Genomic DNA, 26923 nt, shown 5'->3' with positions numbered 1-26923 from the left:
TTCTATTTCTAGCACACATTTCACAAACCTTCTCCCATTTTTTAAAACTAAATATTCTCCTGTGCTGTGGACTGTGATTCCTACAGCAGACTTAACTAAATATTTTATAATTTGTGACTTTACACGAACATCTGAGGAAGATTTTATTTTAATTTTGAATTAAGTTTGAGTTTGATTATTTTATTCTGTTTTTAGAATTATTTGAAAGATTTCACTGCAAAGAGGTTTTCCAATATTATGGAAAGCATTCCACTCCAAAAGTACATACAGTTTTACTTGTTTGGGTGTTTGATAAAACACACCATTTAATATACAAACATTTAGAACGGTATGTACAGCAATTTGGTTTTGAAAAGCAAAACAATTCACAAAGATTTAAATATACTTAGTGCATATTTGTAGCCATTAATCCTATAGTCTTGTTAGTTGTAGGCATTTCCATTATACAGCGGAATTCCTCTCCTGGCCATCTCCAATGGATTCTCAATGGGGGGGGGGGGGGCACTTATAGCAAGTCTTTATGCAAACCCATTAGAAATCTTCTTTTTTACTACTTTGTCCACTGATATCTGGTTTAGTAGCATGGAATTTCTTGCATTAATTGGATTAAGGTCCTTGGTTGGAACTGTATGTATCAATAGGAATTCTCTCTTGAACCTTTATCAGTAATACTTAATTTGAGTTGTTAAAATAGTAAAGAAATTCTTACGGCAAAATCTTGTATTCTGCTACTCAAACCCAAGCAATATGATGTGGCACAATATTCTCTCCCCAGGTTACAGAAACACCAAAAGAGCTGTCCCCATTATTTATGTACCCTCAAGGCTATGCCGGTGTCGCTATTGCCATGCCCTCCGTTCACAACAGTATCATTTGGAGGGTTTACATTGTTGCAGGTTTACCAACCATATGCCAGTCCTTCACCTCATACCCTGCTGTGGATGAAGACTCAGAGCACAACTCCACAGGGAACCTGTGAAGCTACAGATCTCCATTATGCTTGAATGCCTATCTATTGTGTCCAAACGTGACAGGCCCAGTAATCTCACTCACCTATTGTGCAATACAAGCGACTTCCACTGCCCTCATACTACATTAACGGAATTCAGAAACTATGCACTAATTATCTTGACTTGGAGGGGTAGCTGTGTTAATCTCTGAACTTAAACAACAAGTTTGTTTGTGGCACCTTAAAGACTAACAAGGATATAGGATCATGAGCTTTTGTGGGTAAAACTCACTTCAACAACTTCAAAAGGCATGGGAAATTGCTGTTGTATTGGGTAAAGCCAGTTAATATCTTTATTCAGGCCCAGAAAGACAATATCAAAGATGCAAATGAACTCCAATTCAGCAGTCTCTCTCTGTAATTGGATGATGAAATTTCTCTGTAGAAAAATGGCTACTTTTAAGTCCAATATAGAAAGGCCAGGGAAGTTAAAATGTTCCCTTACAGTTTTGTGTAATTCACATACCAACATGCTAAGAGGATGCAAAAAATGTTTAATGTTTACATAGTATATTTGACAATATTCTATATTTGCAGCTCTAATGTCTCATAAAATATCACTGATTGTTCCCTGCACTCAGTCTACAATTTCATTCTACCATCCCACTCTGGGCATAGGGTTGCCAAATGGTTTCAACAAAAATACTGGACACACTTGACATTACATCGTATTTAGAAAATACAAGACATTTATATTTTCTCAATTTGTTTCCTGAACAGAAACCTCAAAAACTGGACTGTAAGGTTCAAAACTGGACACCTGGCAACCCTTTCTGGGCATAGCATCCTAGGTCAAATACAGCAGTGACTTTTAAAACTGGTATTTCAGCTTCCATTTTCCATCTAAGACAGGAGAAAACCTTCAAATGTCAGCTTTTAGGAAACCAAGTTTAAGTTTAGAACTTAATTTACCCCACCAGCTTTTCAATTATCATTTTGTTTTTAGTTTTTTACTTTCTGAACTAAAGAATTAAGACAAGATTTGAGAAGGTTGAAACTTCCTTATAAAACTAGTAACTATTAGTATGGGAGAACAGCCTCCTGCAGTGAAAGACCAAGACAAGAAGAGTAGATTGATTTAAACAAGTTGAAGAGTTTAGGTAATATAATTTTGGAGAGGAATGAGTCCATGAGGTATTTTGAAAAATGCACAGCAGCATGCCTGGGTTGAATTTAGAAATAGATTGGAAACAATATGTTAATATTTTGTTTCTGCATTTTTAAATATAGCATTGTCAATCTCAAGTGTTCACATATTTTAACTGAGATTCATATATATCATGAGATAATATTACAAAATACCTTTGGAATTCTTTTTATTTGCTTAATGGTTTTTAAGTCTTTAAAGGTCCACTCTCAAAGCTTTTTTCCTCTGCAAACATGAGGCTAGAAACTTTTTTTTTTTAATAAAAAGCTGTGATTCTCATATAATTACGTAACTGCAAGAACTGAGGCTATAAAACAAAACACCAAATATCTCTAGACCCATGATAAAATTATGATGTTTTTTAATCAAGTTAAGAAAATAATCTGCCAAATGAAAAAAGAAAACTTTAGGGAAGGAAAGCTTTAGACTTCTAAAAAGGATATTAAAGGCAAAAACAAAACTTCCTTTTTCCAGTGGTCCTTCAATAACTGCTATTTAAAAAGTCTCAAATTATACAGTGTTATCTCACTATCCTACTCTCCAACAAATTGTTCAATTAAAAAAAACTAATACAAAATGATTAATCAAGTGCAGCTCTTAATAATTTGAAATATGGTGTCATAATATTCCAAGCTTTTATACGAAAGAACAGTAATGAGGGGAATAGCTTCTGAAGTCCTGTTTGAAACACCCAAACATGTTTTTACTCCAGATCATCCCAGACTTAAAATGAACTAAGCTTATACAGTTTTAAATTGTGTAACAATTATTTCTTTCATTTGTGTAAAGAATGAATTTCCAAGTATAATTCTACAATTTCTTATATTAATAACTTGCTGTAGCTCTTTAAAATGTGTTTGAGTTCTTTTCTACATACACTATACAGGCAGTCCCCGGGTTACGTACAAGATAGGGACTGTAGGTTTGTTCTTAAGTTGAATTTGTATGTAAGTCGGAACTGGCGTCCAGATTCAGCCGCTGTTGAAACTGACCAGCAGCGGCTGAATCGGACACGCCTGGGGCAGAGCAGCTGGGGTGCTGCTGGGTTGGTCCCGCAGCGCCACTCCTTGGCACTACTGGACCAACCTGGCAGCACCCCAGATGCTCTGCTCCAGGTGTTCCCAAGTCAGCCGCTGCTGAAACTGACCAGCGGCTGACTACAGGAAGCCTGAGGCAGAGCTGCTCTGCCCCAGATTCAGCCACTGTCCAGATTCAGCTGCTGTTGAAACTGATCAGCGGCTGATTCCAGGAAGCCCGGGGCAGAGCAGCTCTGCCTCGGGCTTCCTGTAGTCATCCACTGATCAGTTTCAGCAGTGGCTGACTTGGGGACGCCTGGGGCAGAGCAGCTGGGGTGCTGCTGGGTTGGTCCAGTAGCACCGCACCTCGGCGCTGTGGGACCAACCCGGCAGCCCCCCAGCTGCTCTACCCCAGGTGTCGGCGAGAAAAGCCTGGTCTGCTGGGGGGGGGGAGGGCGCACTAGCTGCGCTCTCCCCTCCCCCAGCAGACCAGGGAGACGTGGAGCGGCTTTTCTCACCGCAGAGGACACGGGCAGCGGGACCGCGGCGCGTCTCGGCGGTCCCGCCGCCCGCGTCCTCCGCGGCGAGAAAAGCCGCTCCGTGTCTCCCTGGTCTGCTGGGGGGGGGGGGGGCCGCTAGCTCCTGGTCTGCTGGGGGGAAGTGCCCCCCGCGCCGCCAGAGGCGGCGACAGTGGGGGAGGCACCCCGCACTAGCAGGGCCCCCTCCGGTTCGTAACTAGGGGTCTGACTTAAGTCGGATTGACGTAACCCGGGGACTGCCTGTATTGCAAGTTTACATCAATTTTATGTCATTTCACAGAAATACTGTGCATTTCTGCATATCCTGTATTGGGGGATGTATCTCACTGTCCTTTGAGGTGTTATAAGTAAGTAAGTAGAACAAAACATAGGCTAGAAGATTAAAAGATGAAGATTTTGAGGCATTAACTGAACTAAGCCTTCCATAATGAAAGGTGTACACCTATAATTACATAATAATTAAAAAACATTTAAGAGGTTGCTGGTATAACTTAACTGTTACTACATAACATCTCTATGTGAGAAAACCTAAAAATTCAAGGCTACTATATATAGTTCAGTCAAAGAAAAAAGAAAAATAATTGGAATAATGATGGTGGAGAAATGCTCTACCTTTATGGGGGAAGATATCTATCTGCTACTATACATTGCTTGAAACCTTTCCTAATGACTGACTGGCAAAGCATTCCCTGAAGTGTTAGCTGGTTCAATTGGTCTTCTACTAGGGTAGTGATATGAAGAAAAGTGGTGGGGGAGGGACAGACTGACCAGCCAAAACAATGATCCATTTAAAATTCTAAGCATAGCATGATGGGATAGGGTAATAATAGGATAATAATTTGTGTCTTACTTTTGACTAAAAAGAAAATAAAGGCTTGAAACAAAGCATTCTCTTAAATCATAAAGTAGTGATTGCAACAATGTTTATACAAATATGAAATATCAAGCAGCAGGACGAATATTTTTGCTCTTTTTTTTCAATTCAGAAGTACAGTTACTATATCCACCAAAAAGGGTAGCTTTTAGAAATTTTTCCACAATGGAGTGGTCAGTTTTAGAACTTAGATACTTGAAATTTTGTATATATGAACTAGATGATTAGAGTTTGAAGGTCAAGTTTGCAACCAAAATAAATGCTACAACTTTAATATACAATATCTTCAAAAAGACTTTTTAATACTAGGGGGCTGCGCCACCTACTTGGCATGCTTGCCAACCCCCCTCTCTGTGGTCAGACTTGGTCACCCCATTCATACCAGTCTGCATGGATATTCCTCGGCTGGCGAGCTGCACGTGTTGGTGGCCACCACGGTCATGCTGAAGGCGGCATTCATGAACTCAGGCATGCAGTGCTGTGGCCATCCACTGGACTTGCAGGAGCCATGCTGAGGTGGGAGCAGTGCAGGGGCTGCAGCCTATGGAGCCCACACAACAGCCTGGGGTGATGCCCCTCCCACCCCAGCCTGTGGCAAGGCCGCCCCAGCAGCGTTACCACCCAGGCTCTGGCACCACGGCTGTACTTCCCCCGAATGTGGGTTGGGCACAATCGTTATTCACTGGCTGGTGGCTTCCTGGGTGGGATACTATGGGGCGAGGGAGAAGGGGGAGATGTTGGATGCAGCCTTCTCCCCACCACACAGCCAGAGAGAGTGAGTGGGGAGCGGGCAAAGCATGGAGAGGGCTTAGCAGAGCAGAAGATGTGGGGTGCTGCCAGAGCTGGGCACAGGAAGTGGCTGGTGCAGCACAGGAGGCGGGGAATGTAGCAGGGACAGGGTAAGCACAGGATGGGGCTGGCAAGGTGCAACAAGTGGGGGGAGCTGCAGGGCCTAGGCATGGGGAGGGACAGAGAACAAAGCAGTTGGGGGGCACTGCAGGAACCTGACATGGGGAGGGGCTGGTGAGAGTCAGAGGGCCCTCCCTATGCCCAACCCCTGCTGTGCTCACTGCCCACTGTGCCCCAACAATGACTCCTCGTGCCTGGCCCCTGCAGCACCTTTCCCATCCACTGCACCCCGCCGGCCCCTCCCCATGCCCACTTAGCCCATGCAATGCCCCTTCACCTGCTGTGCCTTCCCAGCCCATTTAGTGCCTCCCGCCCGCTGTGCTGTCTTTCCCTCCCCATATCCATCCAGTCCCTGCAGAACACCTGGCCTGCTGCACCCTGACAACCTCTTCCCATGCCCAGCTCATGCCAAGTCTCTGCAGTGCCCTCCGACTGATCTGGCCCGTTTATGCCTGGTCCCTGCAGCACCCCCAACTTGCTGCACCCTGCCAGCCTTACCCCATGCCTGCCACACTAACTCCCTAAGGTGGCCAACCACTTAGAGATGAAGAGCCAAAATAGCTGTGGATAGAGTGCGAAGAGCCATGTATTATTTAATTTAATTTAATTTAATTTAATTGATAGATAGACAGATAGATAGACAGAGTACACAAAATGTAGCAATAAAAAAACATTACAGAACATTTCAGACAAAAATCAATAAAAAAAGTCTCTAGTCACTTAAAAAATTAACAGCCAGTCCATATATCTTTAGAGAACTTGACATGGAACAAACATCAATTAAAAAAAAAAAAGCAACCCTTGAAAAATACAATAATATTCACACACACACACACACACACAAGCATCCCCACCATGTATTTTAAATTTAACACTTCTGCCCCATTATGTCCTGAGTCTTTTAAAATTAAACTGAACAGAGAAGTAAATTAGTGAAATTTGAAGTGCCTGTTTCACTCCAGCTTGTTGATTTTTGGTATGGTTTCCTTGTTTTGTTTTTGTTTTTTTGACTTATGAAGATTATGGCATTTTTATAGTTCTAAAAATTCAGGTCTGTCCCAAACTGCAAATATGAGAGGTTCAAAAACAATAAGGGAGAGACTCATATCTCAGAATAATAGCTTCAGCTTGGCAAACAATAGCCATTGAATTTTCTTTAAAAGAAACACAGTGTAAACCTGGTACATGCTAATTCTATTTTTGCCCTGGAATTAAAATATGACATCTGTGTTGGCTACCTTATTCTGCATCTATGAAGACTGAGTTTAAGGGGCTTCAGCCCCCCGCTCTAACCCAATCCCCCTCCTCTCCCCAGAGCCAGGCATTCCCAGCCTCCCCCCCCAACCCAATATCCTCTCCCAGAGCCAGGCACCCCTACCCCCTCCATTCTAACCCAATCCCCTCCCTCCCCCACAGTCCGGTACTCTCAGCGCCCTCCCCACCCCCAGAGTCAGGCTCCCCCAGAGCCAGGCATCCCCAGCCCTCCTCCTCCCCCGGCTCTAACTCAATGCCTGGGTCCCGGAGCCACTGCCACCATGCACTTCTCCCTCCAGACGCTGGGGCGTAGAGCAGTCAACCATGAGCAGGAGTTGGAGCACATATGCAGAACAGCTGATTGTGAGCAGTCCGGGCACATGGCTCAAAACTACCAAGAGCTGCATTTCTTTAAGCAAAGAGCCACATGTGGCTCGAGAGCCACTGGTTGGCCATCCCTAACCCTTCACCAGCTCTGCAGCCTGGCCACCGGGGAAGGCACAGTGCGGCAGCCTGGGCTTTCCATGTGGCCGATGGGGAGGGCCAGGCTCGGAGTCAGTGGGGCTTAGCTCCAGGGGGTGGGCCTGGGACAGAAGGGGTGGGGCAGTGGTTTGCTTTCACCCACCCATGCCAATCCTCCCCCTCAGCCTGTGGAAACTGATGATGTCATTCTGACATCCCGAAGGAAATATTTTTATATACAGAGAGAAAAGTGCATCTCCCAGTAGTGGTAAATGGCTTGTTCCATTGTCCAAGACATCTTTCCCAATGTAATACCTCAGTGTTCAGTCAGCTGATAATGAGTTCAACAATTTCAAATGCTTTACTCAAATTTTTTTAAGGAAGCAGACAGAATTTTTAAATGTGAATTTTAGCCCTTTCAATCTCTTCTTACCCCAGTGTTCCTGAGCATCTCCGATTTTCAGTCCTTTTCAATCTCAGTGGAAACTTTGCACAGTTGCTACCATACCACAGCCAAATTGGTCTTGAAGAAAATGTCTTCATTACCCCAGTAATGCTTTGTAATGTGCTCCATAAGCACAGGTATTTCTCTCTTTTCCCATCCTTATGGGAGAATAGCATGCTAACTCTAATAAGTAAGAAACCACAAATGAGGTTTCTATTTTCTCTTATAACATGGAGCATTACTCACCAAGCTATGGGGCTAGCTAATTTTAATTATTTCTAAAATGTTCTAAAGAACACTGCTTTGAGAGACAATGTATGTCTTCTTATCAAGTTTCCTATTTATAGGAACTTTGAATTAAATGCATTAAACTTAGCAAGACAAAACAACCAGTAAATAGAATCTGCACAGCTAACAGAAGGATAACTAATTAAACGAATTGCAAGAGGGTCAAAACTAGTTTGTCTTGTTTAAAATTTAGTTGCTGTGTCTGTACTGGACTGTGCTGCATGAGTCACACAGTTCATGAACCTTTTTACCATTTCAACCTATCAAGTTTTTCAAATTTAACTTAGACTCAAATAGTAGTAAAACCTTTGAATATATATAAATAAATGTTCCCTTCTTTATACATCTACAGGTTGGACCTCCCTGATCCAGCACCCTAGGGACCTGAGCCGTCCCGAGCCAGGGAATTTGCCGGACCAGGGGAGGCCAGTGCTTCCCTGTTGGTTGCTCCCTCGGGCTTTCTGCCCTGCCCCTTGCTCCACTAATGCTGGCCTGGCACAGGCTCCTCATCCTAATTACCACACACAGCCCCAAAGACTCCCAGAGTTCTGCTGCTGGCCATGCTGCCACACAGTATTCCCAGAGTTCCCAGGCTAGGACCACCCAGCTACTCCCAGCCCTACTGCCACCAGAGATTCCACAGCTGGGTTTGCCCAGCCATACCATGCTGCTGCTAGGGCCAGCCCTGCCGCTGCTTGGAACTCCCTGGGGTTCCCCAGCTGGGGCTGTCCCTCTCTGCTAGCCCTGCTTCAGCCGTGGGTTCCGCAGCCAGGGTGTCCAATCCAGCCCGCTATAATCAGGGGAATCATTCTAGGGTTCCCAGCTAGAACCCTAGAAAGCAAACCACAGCCCTGCTGCAGAGGGTGTGTATGGCCTGGCTGCCTGCCACTGGAAGCCCTGCTACAGCTGGGATTCCCAAGCTGGGGCCAGGATTCCCCAGCCACTTGGCCAAACTGATGCCAAGGGTTCCTAAACCAAGGCAGGAGCTCCCCCGACCACCACCTGGTCCAGCCACTGCTGGCCTAGCTGGGGCTCCCCAGCCCCACATTCTCTCAGCTGACTCCTGCTCCCACCTCTGGGGCTCTTTGGTCCAGCAACATCTGTGCACCTGCCGGACCACGGATGTTGCCAGACCAGAGAGTCCCAGATTTGGGAGGGTCAGCCTGTGACACGTGAGCCAATTTTCAGCGGCAAGCAGGATGGGAGCACAGCCTTGCCCCTCCTCCCCCACACAGCTGCTGGAGTCTTCCCTCTTCCCCAACAGCAGGTTAGGCTGCCGTGGGAGGAGGCAGTGCTGTGGCTGAGGCTCCTTAGTGACGCCTCCAACCTCCAGGGCCAGCCCAGGACAGCAGTAGCAGCACCTCTGGCCTCCAGGGCCACCTCAAGACCACATGGCTGTAGTAGCAGTGCCTCCAAGGCCAGTTCAGGACCATGTGGCCGCGGTAGCAGTGCCTCCAGCCTCCGAGGCTGGCCCAGGACTGTGTGGCCGTGGCAGTTGCTTCAAGGGGGTGCGAAGCCAGGTAAGCATCTCACCTCATTCCCAGACCCCGACTCTCCAATCCCCCTCACTCATTCCCCTTCCCCCGCCAGGACCCCGTACCTCCAGATTACTCTGACACCCTCCCTTGTTCCTGCACTCTCTCTCCTGACCAGACATCCTACCCCCACCCTGCTCCTGCATCCTCCCTCCTGGCCACACACTTGTACCTTCCCTTGCTCCTGCTCCCTCCACCTAGCCAGACACCCTATTCGCAGCCTGCTTCCGCACCCTACCTCCCACCCAGACCTCGCAACCTCTCCCCCTTCTGCACCCGACCTCCCTCCCAGATCCTGCATCATGCCCCATCCCGCTCTTTGGCACCCCATCTTGCACACTGAACTGCTCATTTTTATCCCTACCCCGAAGTCTAAGTGGGTCCATAAAATCTACTAATTCCAGAACCCCAGAAAAGTAAATCTGGCCTATGGAAAACCCTGAACTTCAGTCCTCCCTGTCCCTTCCCCTCACCCCATGAGGCTGAGTGTCAGAGGAATGAGATATGTCAATTGGGGGTCACATCAGTGAAGATTAGAGGGGTTTTGAAGAAGTTTTTTTGCTTCTCACTTGCGTGGTCCCCAACTGATTTATGGGTCAGTGGCCCCCAACCTAAAAAAGGTTCCCCACCCCTGCCATAAATAAAGAAAACACTTTTGTGTTGGACATAAATTAATATTTACTTAGTTTATCAAACTTCATTTTAAATAAACATGAAAAAGTTATAACACTTAATCTGCTTAATAATTTAAATTAAACCATTCTCCCTAGCTGCAGCTGGGTCAGAAAATATGGTCTCGGAACCTTGCCTGCCCCTTTTCCCTCCTCTCCCTGGCATGCAGATCCGTAAATGGAAGTGAGTAAGTTAAATCTTGGCATGCCACTTCTGAAAGGTTGCCGACCCCTGAAATAGAGCATAATAATCCTTGGCAATGGCACCCCAAGTTACTATAGGATGCTTATAGACCCTAAATCCATCCCTGTGCAGAGCAATGTTTCTCCCAATGACTAAACTCAATGTATTCAAATCCTGTACCTTCTAATTTCCTGGAATACAGGTGAAAGTGCTAGCGGCAGAACAGCAACACAGACACAATTCATTGGCTTTGTCAGTACAGGAGCATGGGCTGGAGGGAAAGCTCTTGCTAGTGGCAATGGATTGTGTTAGCTACTTCTGCCACTGGCATTTTCACCCACATTACATGAGAGAAAAGATAAAATATTTTAATCAGGGAAGTTAAAGAATGGCTTTTTCCACCTATGTCCCAGTAGAAGGAGCATAATGAAACAATTTCTTATGCAGCAATTGCATAATGCAGCTGCTTGAAGACAAACCATTCAATGGGATTTTCTCAGATTTAAAAAGTTAGAAAAAACATGAGTTCCTTGCCACTAGAAATTAAAGTCAGTCTGCTATTTTCACTTTACTTATTAAAACTAACTCCTCTGTTACACTTCTTTTTCCAGGCTTTAAAAAAAAAAAAATCCAAAACAACAGGTAAGCACTCATTCCCCCTTCCTATCTCTCTAATGTAAAATTTACCACGCCTACACTGTGATTGTTTCAGCATCATCGAGGTCACCCTTGTAGAAAGAGCATAACTGCTACTGTACTACCAAACAAGGTAGCACATTTATGTGGTGTAAAAACTGTGGCTTTTAAAGACTTTTCAACAATAGTAGCAGAATTTAAATCTTCCAGATCCTACATTTAGATATTTAGAAACATACAATGGAAAAAGTTCTAACAGATTAAGTCTCTCGTTCATTTATGGAATTATTTTAATAGCAGCAATTTTGAATGAAGCCGCGAATAGGACTAATGGTCAGTCATACCAAAACATTTTGATCACCAAGGGCTTCTCTCACTCTACCATACAAAAATCCTGATTGTGCAGGAAATGAAAGTGCTTCAGGATGCATGAAAAGAAAAGGAATGAAAAAAAATATTGCTAACCTCCGTACCAAAACCAGTATAAGATGGTAGGAAATCCTCCTGAAACTACAGTGTTTCAGCTACAACTCTGTCGCATTAACATACAAAAAGAGAAGCAACAACAGAAAGGGTCACTGGCAAAACAGAAACCAGTAGTGCTGGAGATAAATGAGGAGCCCTGGACCCTGTAACAGAAGGATTAATATCTTGGATTAAAATTGGCAGGAAACCTGAAAAATCTTTCAATGCTCATTAAAATGAGAGACACAGAAAGGAATAAGAAAAGAAAGTGCAAGAGGGAAAAAAAAGAAGTGCATAGGAAAATGAGGATGATTGGATTCAGTAAAAGAAGGAACAAGAAGGCTGTGGGTTTGGCAAGTAAAGTGAATAATAACAGGTTTTTTTCTATCCTACTCCCCAAATAAAGACAATATTTCAAATGAAGTCTAGAGGCTTCTTCTCTAAAAGAAGAATAATTTTATCTGGATGGGCTGATATAGGAGAATTTTAGAGAATAAATCATTAAAAAATGTAAGCCACTACCCTCCAGCTCTTTGTACATCTAATCAATGCAATTAGATTTAAAATTAAAATAATAGTTCTAAATCTTTTACTATAACAATACTTATGCAGTGGAATGTTCCATATTGAACTAGTGGTTACGTATAGGCCATTAAATCGTTTAAACTGGCATAGTCACTAGTATAATGTATAGAAAGCTGGTCTGACTTAATGTGTTGTCTTGTGTCTGGAAAAGAAATTCTTCCACTGACTTGTCTTCCTGCCTTTCACATTGTTGGCCTTTCTTCACATCCCGGATTGAAGTATGTAGATTCCATTTAAGTGCACATTCCTTTGTCCACATCTTGGACAAAATACAACATATTTACTGGTAAGAAGAAAAGTGAACATATAGATGACTATATGATTAACCGATAAGCCTAGGCTTCTCGGTTAATCTCGTCAGCTACCTGCATTCCCATCTCCCCTGTATCAGAGGCAGCAAGGGATAGAGAAGGAGCCGGTGCTGGGGGGAGCCAGCTTAAAAGCTAATTCTCCCCAGCATAGGCTCCGTGGTGCCACCTGCCCCACCCACTCCGCGCTGCTGCCCCCATCAGAGGCAACACTGGGAGGGGGCAGAGGAGTCTGCTGCAAAGCAGCCTCTGCGCACAGCAGGCCTGAGCAACCTGAGGACAAAGGCCACATCCCATGGAGCAGCCTCTGTTCACAGTGAATCTGGACCCGCCGTGGGCAGAGGCTGCTTCATGGCAGCATAAAAGCAGGATACAGAGGCAGTAACACAGTGTGGCGGGGGCTCCCTGGGAGTGGGACTGGGAGTGTACTGGCTGCCAGCCCCACCCCTGGGGACTATCTACCTTTAACAAAGAAGTTTTTTTAATACTACAAGAAAAGATAGTTTATACTATTAAAGTTCCTGGAAAATACCATTTCTAGATTGACAGAAAACCTTCTATAATCTATCTGGATTTTTATACCACACCAATATTGTGGTGTGCCTTGTCTCAATTTATCTCAGTTTTAAGCTTCTCAAACAATAAAGGAAGGAAGGGAGGGTAAAGGGTTCTTTACCCCGTGTAACCTTCTAGAGTCAAACCAGAATAAAATTTTAACTATTGTGGAAGGAATGCACTCTGTCACTCAAAGTGTAGGGTCAGGACATACGTAATGTGTTTCTATGCCTCGGTATCCAGAGCCAGTATACACACTGCTATTAGCAGAGCAAAAAGGCCTAACCGCCAAAGTCAATGTCTTCACCCCTGCTAGCATGGTAATGCTGCCCAATGGCCAGAGCCAATACATTTGCTCCATTCAGCAGGGAAGTAAGACCCACTGGCCAGAGTCATTACATTTCTCCCATCAGCAAGACAGTAAGGCCTAGCAGCCAGAGTGCATAGATTCGCCCCTCTTAGCAGGACAGTAAAGCCTAGTGACTAAAGTCACTGTCCTTAAATTACTACTGTTAAGAGGCCCAATGAACTCAGTCGGAGCAGAGGGTCACCACTAACAGAAAAAAGAGTTGTTGTGGCCCAGACCCTTCTACTCCACTGTGTCCCAGCCAATAGGCCCGCTTCCGGTAGGAGCGCATGCTATTGAGTCAGCCTGGGAGTCCAATCGAAACACCCTGATTCAAAATTCTGATTCACTAACCAATTCCTCATGGTTCCTGCTGTTGTGGCCTGGGTGTGTCTGCTGTCTCTGGGTTGCCCGGTCTGCACTGTCCCCAGCGACTGGAATCCACAAGGCCTCAGTGGATAGCCTGGCATCTGTCTAGACTGGAGCATCTCTGGTTCCCACTACCTTGGGGTTCAAAATGAACCTTTGCTGGAGCCTGCAGCATGCATCTTTCCTTTCCAGCAGTCAACCCAACTGAGCTGTTCCCTTTTATACCAGTTTGTTTGGAGCATGCCCTGTGGAGATGAAGGAGTCTCAGCCTACAATGCAGGGCTTCCAACTGATACCTCTAGTTTGCCTCCAGTGAACACTGAGGCAATACAATCCACCTGGAAGAGCTGGCTGACAGGTTTCAGAAAGAAGTGCTTTTCAGAATTAAAAAGCTAAAGAACAAGTCTTCCTATTATAACAAACAAAGGTACCAGTGTTTGAATATTAAATATAAGGTGGGCAGTTCTTATCTAAGGAGGTTGTTTCTAAAATAGTATTATTAATCAATCTTGCTACACATGTATATTTAAGTTAATTATCATAAATTCCTTTCCCCAATCTGATAGGTCTCTACTCCTATAATTCCCCATTGTTTTCAAAAGCTTGAGAAAATAAGATGAGTCTTGCAACAAGCCCTGAAGGTAACTATATGTGGACTATTTCAGACCTGGTAATGTTTCATGTATTCAATGGGACCATCATCTGCCCAAAATACCAAACAAGTACAAATAAATTGTGTCAAGCCACAGCTCTTCTAGTCTCAAACCAATAATGTGGTAGAGATTGCTCCATGAAAGAAATGGCAAAGTAAAACTGAACACTAGGTATAAGAGCTATGGAGTGCCAAGTACGCTAGAATGCAATGCCAGCTGCCTCATGCAGTTTTATGCAGTACTGTAACAAATACTCCAACATATATTCTTCAGCATAATACTTAGGCCTGGTTCTCCATTTGCAAACTCTAACTGTATCAGTCAGGATTTGATTTTGTTGTACTGGTGTGATACTCATGTAACACCCTGTAACTCCCACTTTTATATGATTAGGATACATGTTACACAAAGTATCTTGTGAAGTATCATTTCAAAAGTCATTATCTGCTGAACATCATTGTCCTGTTAAAATGTGTGGATCAACGCTATATATGGAGTTGATTTTGCTACATGTTTGTTACTGAAACATTATAATTCTGGGGAATGCAGACAGCCTAGTTCCTCAATTTCAAAAAGGACTTAATACTGGTATTAAAAAAACTATTACTGTAGCTACTGAACAACCATTCGCCATCAGGTGAGACTTTAAACAAAAATTTCATACCCGAAATCTCAACTATCATGTACTCAGAACACGTGAACAAGAAATTTACAATTCACCTGAAAGACATTTCTAATCTCATGTACGCAATAGAACCGATTGTCCCCCACCAGGGGTGGAGGTGATTCCTTATGGAGAGGAGGAGGGTGCAAAACAAGAGACCATGGATACCTCATTTACCCTTTCTCCCCCATCTCTACATACTGCAACAAGAGTGTATGAAAAACAAAGAACCATCATTGACCTGTCAAGGGATGGTCCTAATTGAAAGGCTTTCTGGTTAGTATGAACTGCTCTGAGCTTTTGGGTGAGAAACCATTTTTTGCTTTCAAATCTTATTTATCTTGGTAAAGTTCAGGAAAAAGCTTGTGTGTTTATCTTTTATTCTTTTGTAACCAATTCTAATTTTTATGCTGTTTTCACATAAAGTACATCTTTCTCTAGTTAAAACACTTGTTTTAATGTTTTATCTAAACCAGTGTGTTTTCACTGAAGTGTCTCCACTAAGATTAATAATAGGGATGTGAAAGGTTAACCAATGGGGATGGAGCAGCTCCCCGCCTACTGCGGACAGGGGCTGCTCTGGGCACCCAGAGCAGCCCATTTGCAGCAGAGCCTGGGTGCGCTGCAAGCAGGGCGCCTGTCTTTGGTGGCGTGGGTATGTCACAGACAGGGGCTGCAGTGAGGGCTTGGAGCCAGCAGCAGCCACAGCCCCACCCCAGGGGCTGAGAACCAGCAGAGCCAGCCCCAGTGCGGGGTTTGGGAGCAAGGAGGCTCGCAGGCTAAGGGGCTGGAGCAGTGAGATCCCGTTTAGCTGGTTAATCAGTTAAAACTGATTACATCCCTAATTAACAAAGGCTGTGACAATCATTTTCTTTGATAAATTAACGGAGTAATTAATGAGTTTGCTTTGTTCGGTAGTGTGATGGACAGCGCAAGATGTGCATTTCTGGGGTGCAAGGCTGGGGTGAAGAATATCCAAACGTTATTTTGTGTCTATTCATGAGAGGCTGGGAGAGCATGCATGTAATTCTGCTGGTGTGCCGTCACATGCTAACAGCTGTGAGCAAACAGAAGCTGGAGGGGTTTGCTGCTCATTAGCATTGTAAAAGGTATCCCAGGCTGGAGAATTAAGGGGACACACTATTCAATAGTCCAGCTTGTACCCTGGAAATGTCACAACCACTAAAACCCATTCCAATGTAGATGCAATTATACTGCCATAAAAATGCACTATACTTGTATAGCTTATTTCTCTTCCCGTATACAAATATCAGTATATACAGGTATAAATTGGTGTACAATGTACCTCTATGGTAATATAAATGCATCTACACTGGTGAGGGCTGCACTCCTGTAACTGTATTGATACAGTGAACACCATGCAACCTTCAGGTATAGACAAAATCTGACTTTGTAGCATACCATAACTACTTATATTTTCTCATACAAACAAGGAGGCCAGTACAGCAGATATTCAATTCTCTCACTACATTTACTTCCCAGAAAAGAAACTTTTGAAAAGCAAATACTTTATATATGCTGAGCACTTCAAAACAGAACATGGATTCACTACTTTTGATTGACAGTTATGTTTTAAAATATTAAAATTTAAATACTGAATCAAATTATTTGTATCTATGTAGAATCTTGTTTGCAATTTTTACACCAATGTCTCCAGAAAAAAGTATATTCTCTAAGTCCCCATAAATCTACCTTTCATTAGTATTGCATGTATAACTCCAACAGCTTTAACAAAGAAAGTTGGTTTTTAAGAAACAGGCAAGCAAAAGGTTGGTGGCAACAAAAATGTAACAGTAAGGAGAGCAATAGCTAGTGGAAGGTTGCAATCTAGATTAAAACACAATTAATATACAACTTGCCCAGTACACATACAAAAAGTTTGGCTTTTGACATGAAACAACATCAGCTCCCAATCACACCAGCATCACGAAGACAGACCTCTATACCAGTGGTTCTCAAGCTTGTAGTCTATTAAGAGCTTTTTGAGGAAACATAGATCAGAAGGTTTCAAAATATAAGAGAAGGCAGATCCATGAAAGGCTCTCTCTTCCATTAAGTTGCCCACAAAATAAGAACTCAGTACTCTAAACCAAAAACAGTGAGTGGGAGGATGGATAGAGGGTACTCTATGGAGAGTTCCACATTTTTCCATGCCACAGGCTTAAGTGGTGAGAAAAGTCACTAACAAAATACTGTACATTTAAAACTAGCAAGATTTCACACATTTGTACTGCACTTAATCAAATGAAGCAGCACTGCCACATACTAATCTTAATATGTGTAAACAGAAATGGACTAGAATAACTTTATTTAAATATTTGAAAATGCAGTCACTTGCCATAAAAAAAAAAAAAAATCAAGCTAACCAGACCTAGGACTGACACATTACCAAGGAACTGACTTCTGCACTGCCATTTCCAAGATCCAAATTCAGTTTAACCAATCAATAGATTTCAAAGCCAATAGTGACCTATGTGTTTGAGTCCATTAAATTTTCCAGTTACTCCTATATTTGATCCAAGGAACGGATGTTTGACTAAAGCATACCTTCCAGAAGGGCACCGAGAGTAGATCTGAAGTCATCGAGGGTACACTACAGAACAAGGTCAAATTAAGATACGCAATTTCAGCTACATTAATTGTGTAGCTGAAGTTGAAGTACCTTAACTCAACTTTTGGTGCTGTCCGCATCGCAGGAAGTCGAAAGGAGAACACTCTCCCTTCGACTTCCCTTACTCCTCATGGAAGCAGAACTACCGTTATCGACCGAAGTGCCCCTCTCAATTTGAATTAGCTGCTTTAGCTAGACCCACTAATTTGAACCCTGGAAGAGCGACAGTGGCAGCTTCTCTATAGTATAGACGTACCCCAAGAGATTTCTAGGCCTAGTCTTTTGACATCATGCCAGAAGGCGGTCAGAACAAGCACTCCTGGAGTGACAGGAGAATCTTCTATTATTAAAACAACCACTCTTATAATCTGAAAAGAATCCATCCAGTCCTCAGCTAAAAATATGGTCATTGTCATATGGAAAGATGAGAGGGTAGAGTAAAGAGAGCTTCTAGTATCTGTCCAAGAGATGTCCAGAGGATACATAATTAAAGGGTGAATCACATTTCTAGCAAACATTTATCTAACTGACTACATACATAGCATTAATCAAATGTCATAAATATACAAGCCATCCCAGAAAATGAATTGAATAGAAGATCTGCTTTTCCTACTATGTCTTCAAATGAAAAAAAATACACTGTCTTTTCCCCAAAAACACCTTACTAAATCTTGTGTGTTAACTACAGATTTACTCTATCATACCAATCTACCACCACAAAAATGTGACATTCCTATATAAAAACAAAATATGTATCATTAGTGGTTTTGAACAGATTTCACATCCAGCAACATCTACAAAGCAATAGTTTTCACTTAACCAGACCTAAATCTTTTTTAACCACAAAACCAAGCAATAGATTAATTTCAAAATAGCACAGGTCAAATGTACTACCCTTCCACAAGGATAAAAGTAATAACTACTTATGACCAAAGATTACCACACAAGATTATTTCCTGCCCCCAAACACGTAAATTGCTATTTCACTACAAAGATTAAATATGATATGAAAAAGACATTTTACTTAGCATTGATAATATGAATTAGAAGTACAAGCATGCAATTAAGAGCTTTCAAATTGATTCATACTAAATTTAAAAGTACTTTAACTTCTAATTACGTTTTATAATTTTGTACCAAGTTTGCTAATCACAAAAATTGTGTGTGTGTTTTTAAACAAGTAACTCTCTACAGCATACCACACTTTGGGCCTGAAATGAGGTCTACATACTGAATTTAACAGTACAATCTGTTGTACTGGAAATGACTGAATTGTTTAAATAAACAGGATTAAAACTGAATGAGTTTAGTTGTCTAGAAGGAACTGAATTAAGGTAGCAGAGAATTTCATATGTTATGAATTTTTACATTAAAAAAATGTAAAAGTCAGTAAGTCATATACATGAAAATAATCTAGATAATATTAAAAATAATCTAAGTGTAACAATGGTACTTCCCTCCTTGAAAAACAAGTATTTTTACAGAATCAGCATAGCATCGGCCTCTTTAGTGTACAAGTCTTACGTATCAGTTAACATGGAGAGCTGGGGAAAAGACTGCTGTGAATGTATTAAATAAGTGTGGGGTTTTATCATTGTCTTAAGGGTACACAATATTTTTAAAGTGTTAAATATGTTTCAGCACCATATTAAGGAACTTTTCTATGTTGCCTGTTTGTTGCTTTTATAAACAGCAGCAAAATGGGTCACAAACTTATGGGCATTTTAAAAGTAGCAAAAGTTGCTGCTCCATCATAAATACTAACCAATATTTTTTGGTGATAGCCTATAGATAATTTATCCTTAAGACATGAAACATGTAGTCATCTTCTTGGACCACAAAAAAAGAGGAGATTAGAAACCTCAGATATAGCAACATATTTTCAAGGAGCATGAAATGTGGACACTGAGTGGTTTTGCCTTTTTTCTCTCTGTGAATACTTTCATACCTTTTTAGTCTCTGCCAGCATCCTGTCAGAGACCATATCTGCAGGATCTACAATCTGTATTGATGGAGAAAGAACTTGCTTAACTCAAGAAGGAAAATCCCACAGAGCCACTGATATGATCTTACTCATAGCAGGTCTGGACCTGCGTCAGAGGGATTTGCCTTCATCCCCGTAAATCTTGGGAAATTGTGATACCATCCAGAAACCATAAGCAGCCCCAATGTAATATACTGCCAGTGAGAAATTCTACTTACCAAGCATGAACTACATTTTCTACATTAGTTTTCATATCTACTATAGATACTATAGTTTCAAAACTACATTAGTTTTCATAATAGAATGGATTCAAGATACAGTGTACTGTACTGGAATACTCTAGTACTAAAGTGACTGTAGCATGAATCACAGTACTGAGGTCCTCACTGAAAAGAAAAACCTGTCATAATGGGTCTTTTTATCCTCCTCCTACATTTTGGTCATTAGATGAAAACTTTAACATTCCATGATTCCCTTTAAAAAGTCGAGAACAAAGCATTCAGGGTGCATATCATTTTGATAAGAGAAAGACAAGCTTCCCCTATGACATGTTTGGAAAATATTTAAACAAAAAGCTGGATTCTGCTCTTCTATTTCCAGATTATTCCAAAAGATGTAAGATTCAATCAATCCTCGGGGAGTATTCTCTAATCACATGTATCACTCCGTTGTGGCCACTGAGCATACTCCTGATTTACAAAGCAAAAGTAATTACTGTGGTATTAGAATTGGAAGTTTAATCAACATTCTACCACCAAAAAACCAGTTAATATGTTAAACAAGTTTTAGTTAGAAATCTCAAACATATTGCCAGAAAAGAACACAACTTATCCAAACCCTGAAAAAAAGGTAGCCTGTTTTTGTCCTAAATTATCTTAATTCTCCATATAATTTGTGTTATCCGGACATGTTTACAAAAATGGAGGAAGCTTAGAATCACACAAATAGCACAGTGAAAAGTGACTGGAAATGGGGGAGGTTGGGATTTAGGGTAAAAATAAAGTTATATTTATCCAAAAACTACCTGAAAAATCCAACAAGCAAGTGAAAAAGCAACAAACAAGGAATAAAAGATAAGTCATGTCTATATTCCAAAACAATAAACATTTTGCTAAGATTTAGTTAACTTTAAAATACTCGTAATTTCAGAGGAAAATACTACCTGAACAAAAAGATTTAGTTTTAGAAAGTCACTATAAAGACTGGAAGTTAAAATTAATGTTACAATTCAAAAGTACATTTTAGCATCTTTTCTGGCTTTTCTTTAAACAATGAATAATCATAAAAAGTTTCCTTGTAAATTTTTGCTATTATGTAAAGTATTACCATTATGAATGGGCATACCTATAGCTTACAGGAAAAAAAGATGAAAGTAAATATTTTTAAAGTGCCAAATATATACAAATTAAATTTAGGCCAAAAAAAAAAAAAAAAGAGAGAGAGACACACACACACACACTTTCAGCGAATTCTATGTTCCCCTTTGTGGACTTCCCTTAGCAAGGGCAGATTTTTATCTTCTCTTCTCCAAACATAAGGCATGGCATACCACTTCTCAATTAACAAATAGAACACATCCATAACTGCACAGTTCACTGCATAAGAGATGTACTACTGGATTCCTCAATTATATTAAGCTTTCATTTAGCAGCATCTATGAATCATCATCTCCTGTTAGCTATGAGATTCCATCTCACTCTGATGACCAATATTTTCACTTCAATATTTTTAAAAGTGGTTTTTAAAATATACATATATATTCACTATGCCTTCTATAACATGTATAACAAAACAAAACACAGAAACAAATAAAGACCATCCTATCAAAACAAGACTAAACACACATTTTCCCTTTGGGGCAAGGATGGGGGAATAAAATCATAGAATCACAAAATCCTACGACTGGAAGAGACGTTAGGACAGGGGAGAGCAATAATTTTTGCCTGGGGGCCACAACATTTTTTTGAAGTATCCCTGGGCCACCCAGAAGGGGCAGAGCCTAAACAGGAAATGGCAGGGCCTAAATGGAAAGGAGCAGGGCTGCCCCACCCTTTGCCCCCCCTTCCCACTAAGCACCCATGCCCTAGAAGAGGCATGCACACTCCCCTACCCCCTAGGCCAATCAGGGCCTGGAGGCTGGGGAGCGCGGGAAGCCTCCTTCTGCCCTGTGAGGAGCACATAGCGTTTTGAAGTGTCGCAAGCTCCTCGCAGAGTTGGGGAAAGGGCAAAGGAAGCTTTATAAAGCTCCCCTGCCCCCAGGCCCTGATTGGGTGGGGGAAGCACACGAAGCCTCCTACGCTTCCCCCCTCCCCCACCCTGTGAGCAGCGTGTGGCGCTTCAAAGCTCCATGTGCTCCTGGCAGGGTGGGAGGAGGCTTCATTTACTTTCCCGACCCCAGGCCAATTAGAGCCTGGGGCGGGGGAGCAGCAGGTCCTCCACGGATCGAATCCACCCACTTGGCGGGCCGGATCCAGCCCGGAGAAGCCCTATTGCTCACCCCTGCCTTAGGAGGTCAAGTTTAACCCCCGGCCCAAAGCAGGACCAATTCTAACTAAATCATCCCAGCCAGGGCTTTGTCAAGCCATGATTTAGAAATCTCTAGCGATGGAGATTCGCCCACCTCCCTAGGCAACTATACCAGTGCTTCACCACCCTCCTAGTGAAATAGTTTTTCCTAATATTCAACTAGACCTTTGTTAAAATATGTTTAACAGATGTTAATCATGTCTCTTAATGCAATATTGGATGGCACTCAAATACAGTGATGAGTAAAGCATACAAACTTATATAGAACAGAATTTAAAACTCAAACATACTGACTAGACTACCTTTGTTGTCTCAATCAGTGTAGTTTAATAGATACATATTCTGATAAAGTATCCCATGTGTCACCTGATTGAAGCCTGTGTACCACAGCTTGAAACTTTTTCTTATTGTATAACAAATCTTACATGGTGAATTATAAGGCCTACACTGGCCTGTTATTCCCACCACTTTATACACAGATACCAATATTTTATTCCTATGCACAGATCTTAGCAGTTCTTCAACAATGCACACGTTTATGTGCCTTTTTGTGGCCTTCTCCCACTCCTTCACTTTTAAATGTCCACTCCCTAGATATCTCCTGCTTCTATTCTCATTCTCCTCCTCCTCCTCTCCCTTTTCCTATCATAAGTCTATTCCAATACAGGACTTCTACTTGCACAGTGCATTGTTTTAAAACCTTAAAACAACTGCACATAATAGGACACTGATCCCTTGGAGCCCTGAGCGGAAAAAAAATGTGTATTGGCATCCGCATCTGTATCCGCAAAAATGAGCTGTATATATCCTCATTGTCATCTGTGGATAGAAAACATATATCCATGGACTTGCAGGGCTCTACTCATCCCAAATTTTTCTCGACTACAAAGCATCAGTTCTCACAAAAGAATAAAACAAAACTGATATTTCTAGGCCAAGCCATTTTTAGATATAACCCTGAAAATGTTCCCAAAAAGTGAAAATACTTCATTTTTAACCACAAAGACACTTTATCCAATTTGCTTCAGACTTCACAGAAAAATTTCAATCTGATTAACTGCATGTGGAAGTTTCAGATAGATTAGTTCAGTTTTGGCAAAGTCAGAGCAGGTGGTCAAGAAGATCTGTCCAGAAAGCATGTGGTACCTCTCCATAAATGATTTAAGCATCAACTTTCACAATGGCATTTGTGGACAAAAACATTATCTACATATTTTTTCCACAAATCCCTTTGGAAAAATAGGGCAATTGTTAAGAATCTCTTATAACATAAGCCTACTAAAATGCATTTCGATACACATCCAATCATAAAATTATCCAAAAATATACAAACAGAAGATTAACAAACAAAGGATTAATAAGGCAAGGCAATTACTGCTTCTGAGCCTGGAGAACACCTCCATCTGGAAAATTCTAAAGTGACTATAAAGTTATCATACCAAGCAGAAATTAAGTTTAAACAGCACTATCTGGAGACTAGGAATACCATCTTGTACTGTAAGATCTGATGTTCTCACAAGCTATATTTTGTAAAGTCTAATCAGGTCAGTTGCTCTCTGAACTAGTCCCAACATATTATTTTGTAATGAAGTTATACGTTCTGCTATAAAAATCATCTTTCAGATGCAAGATAAAAGCAAGGTCCTGACCCTCTGTGTAGTTTATTAATGGTTTCCTGGCACTCTTTATAAGAGCTGGGGCAGGGTCCTGGCTAACATCCAACTCTAGTAATAGCACTCTACTTACCTACAATTACTCCTGCAGTTACAATGAGAAATACTCTCCACTTCCTGTTCTAAACTGTCATATAGTACTACTGTGCATTGTTGAAGAGTTCCACATTTCATCTGAGGTCTGCATTTCAGTGGTGCATTCATTTATCTGAGTGTATAGTTTGTCAAGTACGTAGAGAACCGTTGGAATAAAAGGAGCTTTATATAACACGTAATAATAAAGCGTAGGTCTTAGGAATGGGAAAGCACATGCCTCAATCTGCTCTCGCTAACAGTATTCCTGGTGCCATCTTTATTACCCCTCCTCAGTGCACCAAGAACCACCCCAAAATAGTTTTAAGTCTTCTGCCACATTGTATGAGGTGGCAATTTCCTCACCTGAGCAACTATATTGGTCATGTTTTTCCACAGGTCATCATATTTATCAAAGAAAAGAAACACTACAGGAAAATGTGTTTCTCTTATTTTTGTAAAAGAGAAAAATTGATGATTATGAGGCTACATTGAATGGGAAGGGGGGAAAGAAAGGTGTTTAATCATCATGGATGTTGGGGCAGAAAGTGAAAGAGGGCTAGAGTGTAGAGACACCGAAAGAGAAAAGGATATGGAAGAATAGGAGATTATGCAATAAGGCAATAGCTCTCAACCTTTCCAGATGACTTCATCCCATTCAAGAGTCTGATTTGTCATGGGTAACCCCAAGTTAACATAAAAATACAAAAGTGTCACAACACACTATTACTGGTAAGTTGCTTACTTTCTCCTTTTTACCATAAAATAAGATAAATCAATTAACTATAAATACTGCATTTGCATCCCAATGTATGGTATATCGAGCAGTATAAATAAATCATTGTATAAAATTTTAGTTTGTACTGACTTCATTAGTGCATTTTATATATATAGGCTGTTGTAAAACTAGACAAATATCTAAATGAGTTTATGCACCCCCAACAAGACCTCTATGTACCCTGGATTAAGAACCACTGGCATAAGGCACTGAGGAAGGGTACAGGTGAGCAAACAAATGAATTCAGCACGTACATGTAGATTTTTTTTTAAATATTGCTTATATTGGTTATTTTTGGCATTAAATTTGGGCTAGGGATTATTTAACAATTGACCAACATTTTTGAATCTCAAAAAAGGTTTTGGCTAACCCAGTCTATATTATTTCTAATTTCTTCATATCTGTGCACTTACTGGTTCTGAATCAGAAATGACAATATATCAGCTTTTCCTACTGATATCTCAATACCAGAAGAACCAGAAAACACACAGCAATACATGGGTTTTTTTAGCAGATTTCTAGTTCAGTTGCCCACATCTGAGATAGGATCAAAACTATCAGATGCTTGTTAGTATCAGAAGCACTAGAGATTAATTTAAGCATTTGTACAGACAGGTATACCTGGAAGAAGAAATACATGGAAGAAGAAAATAAAGCATGGCAGGGCCTCTAACCTTTTGGCTCTGCACACTGCAGAAGAAAGGTGGATAATTCTATATTCTATCAGGAGTTTAAGAAAAGATGCAAGGCCAATCCAAATTTACATTTCATTACATATTTATGCATAGTACTTTGCACTAGTCTTTCAAAACTCATCCTTAACTGTCTGCCATTCATTTATACCACTCCTATGACCAGAATATACAAACATGTATAGATGCAAAATTCCTCAAGAAAAAAAAAGTATGCTGGTTTATAACTATTCAGTTCTGAAAGTGTCTAAACTTCTAAACCAACAACTATGTGTTACATTTATATCTATTATCATTATCAATTCATTTAAAATAGATCACCACCACAAAGCAGGACTCTCTCAAGCTGAAAGAATATGAGGAAAAGTGAAAAGACCCTCATTTTGTTAATGAGGCATCTCTCGTTCTCCCATATTTATCTATATGGATAAAGTAGCAAGGAAAAAGTTTAAGAAATCATTAATCAAACTCATGCAAGTTGGTATAAGTTCAGCAAGCTACAATGACAATCAGTACCAAGATATTAATATTATAAGCACTTCAGAAAAGCTTTAGCTACATGAGTTAATGTATTCAGATTTCTGCTGTGCATGAGACATCGCTTTTCTGCGATTACAGACAGCAGCAGTCACTGTCTCATAACAGCACTAGCTAGTACCATACAAAATAATATAATATAGAAGAGACTACAGTAGCAGTCAATATAGCGGTCACAATTTCACTCTTTTTTATGCTTACATGGCTCGAGATAAGGAGGTTTATAAAACCAGACAAGGCTGGTGCCTGCATGAGCTAAGAATCCTTTTGCACACATTGTTCTGAGCCTGTATCATGTTTTCCCCTCTGTAGGGGAGGCTGACTCCAGTGAGTGAGATTAGAGAAGGCCTCTCCAGAGCCTGGCAGCAGCTCTCTCTCTCTCTCTCTCTCTCTCTCTCTCTCACACACACACACACGCTCGCTCTCAGAGAGTATTTCAGGGCCGGGTCACTATTTAGCAGGAAGGTGCAGTGGAATTCCCGCAGGCGCAGTCTCTGCCGGTTTCACCCGAAACTCTCACGCGCAGGTCACCAGCGGTGGGGTGGATGTCTATGGCACCCTCACGCGCGGCCTCTCTGGTGCCAACCCTCCACATCCCCCTCGTCCCTCCTCGCACCCACAAGGGGGCAGCATCAGCCCCCGGGCCCCGCTGCAGAAGGGGCTCATCCCACAGGGGCCCTGGGTTTTTCAGCCTTTCCCTAGGGACTGCCACTGCCCGACGCTGCCTCCCAAGGGGCTGCCCCATGCCTTCCTGAGAGGCTCCTCACCCCCACCCCCGTGGGCGCCCCTCCCCAGCCAGGGGGCTCCCTTCGCCCTTCCGGGCGATGATTCCCCCCCTCCACCCTCAGGGGGGCTCCCCTCATAGCCGGAGGGGGGGGTTAATGTCCCCCCCCGACCCTCGCAGCACCCTGCCCCCCACCTCCCGAGCCGTGGGGCAGCTGCCGGGAGCAGACAGCTGAGCCCGCGGGCCGGGCCTGAACGGGGCCGCTCGCTCACCTGCCTGCCTCAGCCAGTCACCCCCTCACGGCACGGCCAGCAGCCCCGCTCTGTGTACTCCGGAAACGGCGGCTCCTCAGCCGGGCGCCGGGGGGAGGGACCAGGAAGAGCGGGGCGGG

The 26923-nt window shown here is 42.2% G+C and overlaps 1 protein-coding gene across 3 annotated transcripts in view; it reads right to left on the bottom strand.

Annotated features, from left to right (window-relative positions):
- GARRE1 (granule associated Rac and RHOG effector 1) overlaps window positions 1–26900 on the bottom strand; it is a 99025-nt gene extending 72125 nt beyond the window's left edge. The window contains exon 1 of one of the 3 annotated variants that reach the window (XM_075940084.1): window positions 26805–26900. The gene's annotated coding sequence lies outside the window, so the exon portion shown is untranslated. Of the gene's footprint in view, window positions 1–26009; window positions 26170–26804 lie in introns of those variants that run through there. The other 2 variants (XM_075940086.1, XM_075940085.1) reach the window with 2 other exon arrangements.
- Between the last annotated feature and the right edge of the window lie 23 nt (window positions 26901–26923).

This window comes from Pelodiscus sinensis, chromosome 12 (genome assembly GCF_049634645.1).
Source record: "Pelodiscus sinensis isolate JC-2024 chromosome 12, ASM4963464v1, whole genome shotgun sequence".
NCBI lineage: Eukaryota > Metazoa > Chordata > Testudines > Trionychidae > Pelodiscus > Pelodiscus sinensis.
The sequence above is the reverse complement of the archived record's forward strand: the minus strand, read 5'-3'. Positions and strand labels throughout refer to the sequence as shown.